Source organism: Rhipicephalus sanguineus, chromosome 1 (assembly GCF_013339695.2).
Source record: "Rhipicephalus sanguineus isolate Rsan-2018 chromosome 1, BIME_Rsan_1.4, whole genome shotgun sequence".
NCBI lineage: Eukaryota > Metazoa > Arthropoda > Arachnida > Ixodida > Ixodidae > Rhipicephalus > Rhipicephalus sanguineus.
The window spans coordinates 337,586,818-337,597,826 of NC_051176.1; the positions used below are offsets into that span (position 1 = coordinate 337,586,818).

Sequence of the window (11,009 nt, forward strand, 5' to 3'; positions counted from 1 at the left end):
GGCTAACTGCTTTGAGTGTACTATCAAGCCTTGCTTCTTTTGCTGTGCCTCTCTTCTTATTGGTGTTTTGCTGATACGTGCTATTTATTTTCGTAGCGTATGAGCAATAAACTTCGGTTGTTAGTAAGCGCCTGTGTCTGTGCCTTTTTCCAGTGTCTCTTCGTTCTCGTCTCTACGTGCTGTTTCCCCTCGGTATGAACAACCAACTAGCTCGAAACGTGTTATTCCAGTTGCTTTCTAGTACATCGAACATTTCTTCCTACGCTTTGCATGATCTACTCCGCCTAGTACCACTCATCGCAGCTGTTACGTGCTGAGCACGTTTGCTCAGCTTCTGCATCCGCAACAAAATCCTGCCCCCTGATATCCTGGCTCTGTTCGGAGGTCTGCCGCCTTCGGCAGGACATGGAGTCCGTTTCTGCAAGCTAATACGCACTGAACTATATAGACAAGGTTGCCTTCTCAAGGACCACTTGAGGTTGCAGGTGTGAGCCTCCACTCCTAACAGAGACTCGGGGGACTTATGCTGTCAGTTTGGCCGCTTACTGGATAGGACAACTGAGCATCTGTGGCAACTCACCCTCCCATATCTTCGTTCGCTTGTTCCGAAGAAACCGTCTTCGAAAAGAAACCATCTTCACCTACTTGGTGGAGCCACCGTTCCAAAAGAGGTGCACGACGTTGTAGCACGTGGTCCCAAGTTTGCCTTTGAACGAAAGCGGTCTGCCCTAGAGCTTCTAAGCTTGGTCAGGCAAGTGTATCGACTCGTTCCTGAGGCTGAAGTAGAACGTTGCGCTTCCGAGGGAGTGGATGCGTTGTCTCGTCACAAATCGGCCAACATGAAACTGCCGCTGGAAAAGACAGTGACGTTCCTCAAAGATAGTGGCTTTTCCTTCTTCCTGCCAAAAAGGAAGGAGGCTTTGCGGTTCCACACAAAGGCGAGTACCCGACCAAGGCCCATGAAGCCATCGGTTCATCATTCGATAAGTGCAGCAACGTTAGGCTAAGCAATGTAAAAAATAGGGCAAAAAAACTGTGTGAACGCCTAAATCTTGACACGTTACGCAGTACCATGGACCTCAACAAACACTTGTGTTTAGAAATATGTTTTTTTTTGTCTAAACCCATCAGGTCGGTTCTCCGTTTCGTGCCACTGTCTCTGAAACAGGCACCTGGCAGAGGTTTGTTGCTTCCTTTTTACAAAAGTACCTAAAGTTCCTAGCTATTGACGACCCTTTTTTGGTAAAGAATGCAGAACCAGTGATGAAGTTTTTAAAGGATAAATATGACAAGCCCTTAGAAGGTTGCTCAGCTGGCATAAAAGACTTATATTATGCTATACCTCATGAAGGCTTGATCAGTTGTATCAAGGACTGCATTGACTAGCATGGAACTATAAAATTCCAAAACGCCAGTAGAATGTCAACTGCTGACTTCATAGAGCTGCTTTCCTTTTACCTGAAATCAACCTACGCAGAATGGAATGGTTCGTTTTTTATTTAAAAGAATGGTATATGTATAGGTTCGTCTATTGCACCGATCCTCAGTGACCTTTTCTGGCTATGCACGACAGAGTTTCAAACGAGTTCTTTCGGGATACCTTTGTGAAGCGAGTGCTCAGATTTGTCGATGATTACCTTGTAATTCTCGATTGCCGACTGAAAGCCATCCATTTGGAGGCTCCAAGTATTCTTTCTCAGTTTTCAAGTGTTTTAAACCCCTTGATTGTCACCCACGAACTGCCATTCAATGATTTCATGCGATTTTTAGAATTAGCTTTATATTCTAGCAGGCCTATATTACAGGCCTGCTAAAATATAAACCCGGCCTGCCTATTTTAGCAGGCCGGGTTTTTATTTTAGCTTTATGTTAGGCCTTGGAGCCTCCAGCTAACAAACCACTCCTTCCCTTCCATTCAGCCCACTCGAAGTTGGTTAAGCGCAGCATCATATATTCGTGCTTCACCAGTGATATCAAGAAATCGTGCGAGCACAAGCTAAAAACAGGTTTTTGAACCAGAAGTGCCGTCTAGTACAGGCTGGGTACCCGATAACCCTTCTATCCTCAGTAGCAGAAACAATGGTAAGGACAGATAAGACTCGCGTAAGGGACAAAGATAAAGTGTGCGGTCATTCCCTACATACATCGTCGTTTATTCCATTCCATCGTCTTGCGGACGCAAATACGTCAACCAGACCGGCCGATGCCTTAACAAAAGATTGTTAGAACATAAATACAATGTGACCGTGCGAATTTCAGGACACCTGGACATACACTGCCGAGAGTGTGAATGCGCGCCCCAATTCAACAACACGAGAGTATTACGCAAGTCTCGCGATAAAAAGACCCGAGAAATCATGCAGGCCGGAAATATCGGGAACTTACAGGACAGCTGCGTAAGCACCTCATCAATACCCCTTTTAGATAAAGAGCTAGCATTCCTATTGGGGGCCAGATAATCACGGTCCCACTGGCTAACTCCTTTGAGTGTCGTATCAAGCCTTGCTTCTTTTGCTGTGCCTCTCATTAGTTTTTTTGTTGATACGTGCTATTTATTTTCGTCGCGTATGAGCAATAAACTTCAGTTGTTAGTCAGCGCCCGCGTCTGTGCCTTTTTTGTGTCTGTTCGTTCTCGTCTCTATGCGCTGTTTCGCCTCGGTATGGGAACGAAACAATCGGTCAAGTCGGCTTCTTCCCACAGTGATAGTTGTTGTAAGAAACCATGCTTTCGGGACCTGAAACGTACTGAGCAACGAAACGTTGTGAGAACAACTTGCTCACTTTGGAGCACCTACGATAAACTACGTACTCGAACTCTTATCATCAGCGCAGCTCCGAATGAAATAATAGGAAAAAACTGAAAGCAGGAAATGGCTCTCGAAGCCAAAATCTTTGAGTAAACCATTAGACAGCTGTTGTAGTGACCGGTTGGTTATCTGTGTCTCCATCTCTCACTTCATATTAAATTAAAGCTATAATATATGCATTCGAATGATTACTCCTTGTGAACATACGTATAGTTTTGACCAACTCAGAGGCACAGTAGCAGCGTCGACTGATCCGGTGGGCACGTGGTGTGGCGAGAGCCAATGGGGCCCTGAATTAAGCGCTCCACCTTAACAGGAAGAGGTCTTATCTCGGTGCTCTCTCTCTCGTGCTCGTGCTCGTCTTATGGGGAAGAGAGAGAGTTTATTCAATATATTCAATTCAGTGCAGTGCAAGTAGAAATTTGACATAATACAGAAGGAGGTCCCAAACTAAAAACTGTCAGCGTGACCTCCGTTGAATACATGTATAAAAAATGTAGAACAAAGATTGGCAACTAAGGAAAAAAGGGCAAGCGAGTTAAACAAAATGAACGTATTGAAAATTATTATTCTACCTTATAATAGTTCAAAATATTTACATGCAAGTAGAAGTACACCAGTGATAAAACAGGAGATAAACTAATTGAATTCGATGCCTGTAACATAACACATTCATATCACTAGCTAACACAGTTCGTCACGTCATAACTTATGTATGCATATATGTTTACATATGCACATCTACATTAACGACTTACCATCATCACTTAGCTCTTATGACTGCATCCTTTATTCTGACGATACCACGATATGTTCTAGTGACAAAGTTCTTAACAATATACTAGCAAAAGTAAAGACTGATGTCGCGAATCTTGTATTATGGCGAAAGAATAACTTATAGAAAATTATCCCCGGTAAAACAACTTTTATGTTATTTCACTCGTTCCAAAAAAAAACGTTACAATATCACCCGAAATATACATGGATAGCTGCGTCATTACCTCATCAAAGTTCATGACTTTTCTAGGTGTCACATGAGACCCTCCACTTAAATATAATATTCACGTAAATTAAATACTACTTCACTTAAATATAAATTTTGGCATCCTCGTACTCATTCCCACAAGACATTGTTTTCAGCAACACATTCTAAAATCACTTAACTATTATTTGCTTAACAGTCACCTTATTACTGCATTTCATCCTGGGCCAATACCTACACCACACACCTGACATCCCCCATTCACCTTCAGAAAAGAGCAGTCCGAATTATCACACATAGTCCTTACACAGCATCAGCAGCACCCCTCTTTAGCGCTCTCGAAATTCTATGGTTCATTTCCAACTTTCAACTCAAACTTGGTATTTTATTATTCAGAAGTAGAATCGGTGACCTTCCCACTGACATACTTGCCCTAACACATCCCCACAACACTAATAACACACAGTTTTCTGAAAATAGTAACCTTTTGTTTCCAAAAGTAAGCACTAACTACGGCAAAATGAAAGCCTTGTTTTCTGCAATTTGTTCCTGGAATTCACTACTATCATCGAATAAATCAAGCCCTTCATTACATTGATCCGGCGGCATCTAAAACAGTTCTTACTAACAACATGCGACACCTGAATATATATGTGTGTATACATATGTGTATCTGTTGAAATATAAATATAAAAACAAGAGAGGTCCCAGAACTGGGCCCTGTGGAACTCCCTGGTTAGTTGTTCTTGAAGAGGGGAAAACACCGCCATAGTTGGCAACCTGGGTTCTGTTAGCGAGCTAGCGAGGGCATCGTGGTATAATCGAAAACAAGATGGCCTATTCACTCTCGCACCCATCCCTTGTTCATCCAATTATATCCTTTATGCCAATTTCCGGTTTTTGTCACTACGCCTGGGGTCACAAAATTCTTCGAAAGTAAAGACACCACATCCAGAACTTCCCGATTTGGATATAGCAAGGTGCAAGAGATCGAGCAGTTTTTACTCAGCTATGGGCAATTCACAAACTGAAGAAAAGGTTATTTCGAACTTTTAATAAGTAATATAGGAACTCCAGCATATAGTCAAACTATTCTGTCCCTCAGGGCTGGCTGATTGAACTACAGCAACAGGAAAGTCCGTGGGGCCCTCTGCGAGTCCGGTTCTTCGCCAATCCCCCAGCGTGGGTGTGTGCCAGAGTTTATAGGATCCATCTTTGCGCAGCGCACGAAATTGACAATGGGTAAGTTCCAACTCGCCCGCCTATCAATTCTACTAAGGTTTATAGGATCTACTCTACTCTACTGACACAAGGAGGATATTCTGCCGATGAATTAACCAGAATCAAGTGTCCGGCACTTCGGACAAACGCCTGTATTTTAATGATGTATGAGGAATAATTTGGTATTCTTAACCGTTATATACCCCGGTGTGCTACATATAGGATGCTCCTTTGATTCACTCTAACATCGCTATTTCTTTAGCTGATGACTATATAGCGCCACCTACAGTACATCAAGCCGGCCTCATTCTCAACGTGTGCAAGCCTAGACATTGCTTGCTTTTCATGCTGCCGCGTGCCGACCGCTTTCTCAGGGCAAACGCGTGCTTTCTGTGAAAGACATCATGCAGAGGAGGAAGTGCAATGTCAGTGTGCACGTGAAAGGTTTTAAGGCTTTCCACACCCGCAAATAGCTCGCCTAATGCCCGGTGTCTGATATGTATAGGACGGCCTGAAAAACAGTGTAGCGTTTACCTGGCAGTAAATAGAGAACGTGTGCTTTCATTTGAGGGTAGAAGTACACATGTTGTGAAAAAAAAATATTTGTTTTGTCATTTTTTCTGAGCTTTGGCATATATGGAATAATACTACGTTTCGTTTGTTTTGTAAATATTTGTTTATTTATTTATTTTTACCGTTTAACTAACATTACTTTTTTCTAATATTAGAAAGGTGAATTTTTCCCTTACCCACCCTTAATGTTTTTAGTCTACATTTACATTACCAGCCGGCTTCTCGGCCAATCCCCCGAAGAGGGTAGGCGCCAGTGAAATAGAGCAAACAAGCAAGCCGGCCACTCAACAAGAGATAAGCGAAAGATTGAGGGAGAACGGTGAAAGTAAACATTACACTTCAACAAAGCTGAAATTATTTACTCTCAACAATTCTCACGCGAATACGTCCTTTGCGAGGGCATAACGCTCAATACACAATATCAATAAAGTTTCAATGAGGAAGCGCTTGAGAATCCATCTGATTGGCGTATGAAACAACATTTTCGAAACCTTCTCAGATTTCGCAGATGTGCCCGCTGTTTCGTATGTGCTCTACGATGATGATTTGTTAATTATTGCAGCTGTGTATACGAACTCGTCAAACACATTGCTTGCCTGCGATTTCTTGTCATGCATGTGAGCATGTGATGTTATTAATATTGCACATTGCGCTGTGTATTAAAATGCTCTAAAGATCTCCACGAGACTAATGGCGGTGCCAAGGAAGAAGAAATACAGGCACGCGGTGCACGAGAAGCGAACGCGGCTTGCGCTCAGTCAGCGGCATCTTCACAGACCGGACGGCTGCATCGGGCTGCGTCTCGCCGCTGCTGCACCGAAGGCCTCTCCTGGCTCCCGCTTCCCAGCCGGCGGCTACTCAAGGGAGAGCGGGCAGTTCGGGATCGAGGGCTGACGGTGCAAAAAGACCTGAGGCGACGCCGCCATGCCGAAGAAGCCGGAAGACGCCAAGCAAGATCAGCCTAAGGCCGGGCGTGTGAAGCGCCAAGATGCTGCCGCTTCTGCCGCTGCTGCCACTGCTGACGATGCCCCTGGGCCCTCCACCGAGACCCCGGCTGCCAAGCGCCCACGCGGTCGACCGCCAAAGGCCGTGTCCGTGGAGCCCCTAGCGCCGAAGCCCACCGCGGCTCGGAAGACGCGGAAGGTAGAGGATGCAGCGCAGCCGGCGACTGAAACACCTTCCAACAGCAAAGCGGTCCCTACTAAAGCCCAGAGAGTGAGCCGCAGAAAGCGCTCGAGAAGCTCATCTCCGAGCAGCACCGTCGACACGGCGAGCGACGCTCCAAAGCGTCGCAGTGCCAGGAGGAAGGTGAGCCGGGGCCGCTCAAGGCACTCGTCCCGCAGTCGCCATGGCGGACGAGCGCGTAAAGGCCGAAGCCGTCAAAGTTCGGCTTCCCGCTCGGAGCGAAGCCACGGAAGGAGGAGGAGCAAGAGCCGCCGACATGCCCGGTCCAGGAGCTCGTCGTCCGCCACCACCATACCCTCGAAGCGCGGCAAAAAACGTCGCCATGCCCGTAGTCACTCTTCCTCAAGGCACGGAGGAAGGCACGTGAAGGTGAGGAAGTCCCTGAGCAGCCGGTCGTCAAGTAGACGTGGGAGGCGCATGACTGTCCGCAAAACCACCAAGCACGCAAGGGCAAAGTAAGAGAGCAGGAGCCAATATTAGAATTCGTTTCGACTGGGCCTGACTGTTCTTTCAACCAGAGGTAGCCGACATGAACAATTCGTCTACTCCTCCGTTCTGAAATGCGGCGAGGTGAAAAGAGCCTCTTCCTCTGGCGAAGTCTAATTTTCTAGAATAAAATTGCCTTCAACATTCCTGCGTTGTGTTATTGTTGTCTGATTGCATTGTAACTGTAATGAACTCGTCCGTGAAATTGCTAGGACGACGAAACAACGGTTCATTCTTTTACCACACAAATCTTGGTTCATTTATAGAAGCAATACACATGTACTCAAGTTTGTCCGATTGATGTATAGGAGATCGCTAAGGTTGTGTAAGGGAGCATGCGCTGTATTGCGTAAATCAGTTCTCAAAATTGGGCCCATATCGTAGTACAACGGCTCGGAAACGGAAGTGAGAAATGTGTATCAATTGTTCGAGCCGAAGAAGAAATTATGGCAGCTTCGCACTAGTAGTGGCAAGCCTGAAGGAAAAGAGCAGCTGGGTGGAGTTCGTTGTTTCTCTTTCTTTTTCCTTCTATGGTTACTTCTTTCCTTCTGTCTATCTATCTGTCTTTCTTTCTTTATTTATTTCATTCTTTCCTTCTCGTTCTTCCTGGGGGCGGTCGGAGATCTCTGTTCGTTCGCGTTCGTTCTGCGGTGCCTACGTCACAAAAGTGAGAGGAGGCGCAGCTCTCCCGCCTAGAACCGCCGAGAGGAAGAGAACAGCCAATCGTGAAGCGGACAGCTTTCCGGAAGTAGACGCGCATCCTGTGACGTCGGCACAGGGACCGTGAAGCGTTTCTCGCCTTTTAATAAATATAATTATTTTACAGAAAATTATTGTTTTTGCTTCTCAAGCTCAAACACTCTTTCAAACAGCAACAGCTTTGAGTGATGATATTTAATAATGTTAGTTTTTTTTTTGACGTCGTCGCTAGATGGTGTCGCGCACGCGAAAAAAAAAGAGAAAAGTAGCGGCTGACGCAGTTTCAGAATGTCGTCCGATCGCAACGTCTGCGTTGGTTCTCGGGTGTCGGATCGTCAAAAGGAGCTTCTGCTGGCTTTTGTGAAAGAGCACCCACCGATCGCGACGCTGTCGTGCCCGCTGGAGCCGTCTTTCACGAGGGAGGACCGGGACGACATGTGGCAGGAGCTAGTAGCGCTTTTGAACGAAGAAGTCCCTGCGCGTAACACCAGGGCCCAGTGGCAGGCCTGATGGAGGAATGAGCGCTACTATTCGCAGCAGGGTCTTGCCAAACTCCGAGGGCAGCAGAGGTGAGTGCGAGAACAATTGTATTGTGGTCGGTCATCTTACACGTCCCGCTTGTGCTTTACAGCGACACCCGAGGCGGCCAGATTTCGGATTACCGCGGCCGCGTCGTGCTTGACAGGGACGAGTGTGCGAGGCCCATAGTTCGGGTGGTCTGAATCGGTAAGCACTGGCTTAGGATATCATTGTTACTTGTATGCTGCGAACAAGTGGGCTCGTTTGCTTCGAGCCATTACGCGCTGTTAGTTTTACTTTTTCAAACAATATCGAGTGGATCACCCGGCCGTCGCGTTAGCTGAGGTGCTAACACGTTGCGCCGCCCATAACGGAATGCGAAACAGCCACATTTGCGGTGATGACGAAAGAACAGCCGCGAACTATATTTCGAAGCTCATTAGAGCACCCTACGTGTTCCAACCCATTTCTCAGACCCTCGAGTCGAGTGAGGTGCGTAGCCAGCAGGCTTGCCTCCCTCCATCCCTCTCTCCGAAGTCTGTGTGTCATAGCATGCCGCTGTTGAAACATTCTAAAAAAACATTGAACATTGCTATTGTCCACTTCCACTCCATACTTCTTATTGCACTCAGTGTGTCAATCAAGAAACTTTTTACTATAACAGGTGAGCCCTGCTCCAGCTGCTACTGGTGTGGCTGAAGAGGATGTGGCCCAGGATCTTCCCCGTGCCCCAACTCGTAAGTTTCGCTGATGTTTTTGATCAACTGTAGATGGTGTTACATGCTCACAGGTGATGCTCATGCGTGCAGGCATATGTTTGTGAAGAGATGACATCTGTGGGCATAAAGACAAAAGGCTGCACAAAAAAAATTTGGCAAACGGTTGCAGGAGCTAGTTGTATGCATAACTGTCAGATGGAATAAACAGGTGTCCTGCCTTGCAGTTATGGTGAAATGTAGCAAAAAGGTAGCATTGCAAAAATGTTCAACATCTTGAAATGTTCCCTATTTTGTCAATTGCTTCAAAAGTGAAACTGAAAATGTGCTATTGCTAAATGTACTGTTCAAAAAGCAAGCTCGTTATATAACTTTTTCACATAGCCATCATACACAAATGCACATGTTTGCACCTGTGTTACACCTGCTTGCTGTATGTTTTGCATACTGCAGCAGCTAGGGTTTCGGAAGGAGATTGTGTCGGTCATCGCGTAAAGCCGGGCAAACGATTGTGTAGCCCTGAAAAGGGCTGTTTGGTTGCTTCTCATGCAGAGGTGGTTAGAGGCGTGAGATGCGTTTGATGAGATGAGCGAAAATGAATTCCGGCATCGCTTTGGTCTGTCCAAACGAAGTGCGTTGGTTGTGCGGTGAACCAAGCACCATTCCTGGATGCCGTTGGGTCAGTGGATTTTCAACAGAGAGGAAATTGTTGCACACACTGAAACTCTTCACGAACAGAAGCTTCCAGCGAAGAGTCGGTAGCAGGAAATTTATAAATGATAATGGCAACACATTTCTTGGTTTCCAGCTCATGCTGCAGCTGCGAGATGGGGGCAACCGGCAGGCCGAGGCGCTGGAGTTACTAGCCGCAAACACCAGGCGGCAGGGCCAGGCATCATTGGAAAGCTGCGCCAGGCTCAACTTCTCGGTGACGTGGTCCACGAATTGCAAGGCGTTGGTACCCTCGCCCGGGCCCTCATTGCAGCGGAAGGCACCTGCACAGTGATTTGTAAAGACTAGTTGTACATATATGTAGATTTATTTTTGTTCACATCACGAGCTATGATACGCTGGCTTGCTTCAATGGTGCCCTGCAATTTTTTCTCAGTTTATTTTCTTTCAGTTAATTTTCTTTTTCTGCATATCAGAAGCACTGATGTGCTGTTTCATTGTACATAATAAAGTGTAGCTCAATGGTAAATCGTGTCCTGCGATGTCATTTCTTTTTAATCTCATCGTGCGAGGTGATGCATTCAGCAGTTTTGTAGTACATGTGCATAGCACAGTGTGGTTTCATTTATAAATCATGTTTTGCCATGTCATTTTTTAAAATCTCATTATACAAAGTCATGCATTCAGCAATTTTGTAGTATATGCACATAGTGCACTGTAGTGTATCTTTGTTTATAGTGTATACGTGTAGAATATTGCGGCGCACTGTACGTTTTCTATCGATTTTTACACATCCTAGAAAAAAAGAAAAGCGTTTGTGAACGGTCTAGGTTGCACAACAATTTTGAAATATTGCAAGACCAAAAAATAGTTGACGAATACGTGTTCTGTTGCTTAGAGGTGTTTAGACAATAGGATTGGGTACAAACAGAAATCAATAATAGAGGAAGACATATCAGCAACCAACAACTTGCATTTTTTTAGCGAGTTCGATTAATACCGGTTCGACTGTGCCTTGTTTTCATGTAATACAATGACTTTCGTGCTGCGAGACGCGTGTGTTGCTGCAGAGGAGCAGCAGGCACTTTGTAATAACTGCATTTGTATATTATAAAAGGAAGCTTTTATATTCTTTTCCTTGGCATTAAA

General features: G+C 45.5%; 1 long non-coding RNA gene across 1 annotated transcript; it reads left to right on the top strand.

Annotated features, from left to right (window-relative positions):
• The first annotated feature begins 8,385 nt into the window (after positions 1-8,385).
• LOC125758012 (uncharacterized) lies at positions 8,386-9,209 on the top strand. Its single transcript, XR_007415744.1, has 3 exons — positions 8,386-8,522; positions 8,585-8,679; positions 9,137-9,209. It is a non-coding gene; the product is annotated as an uncharacterized LOC125758012 (long non-coding RNA).
• Positions 9,210-11,009: the final 1,800 nt, after the last annotated feature.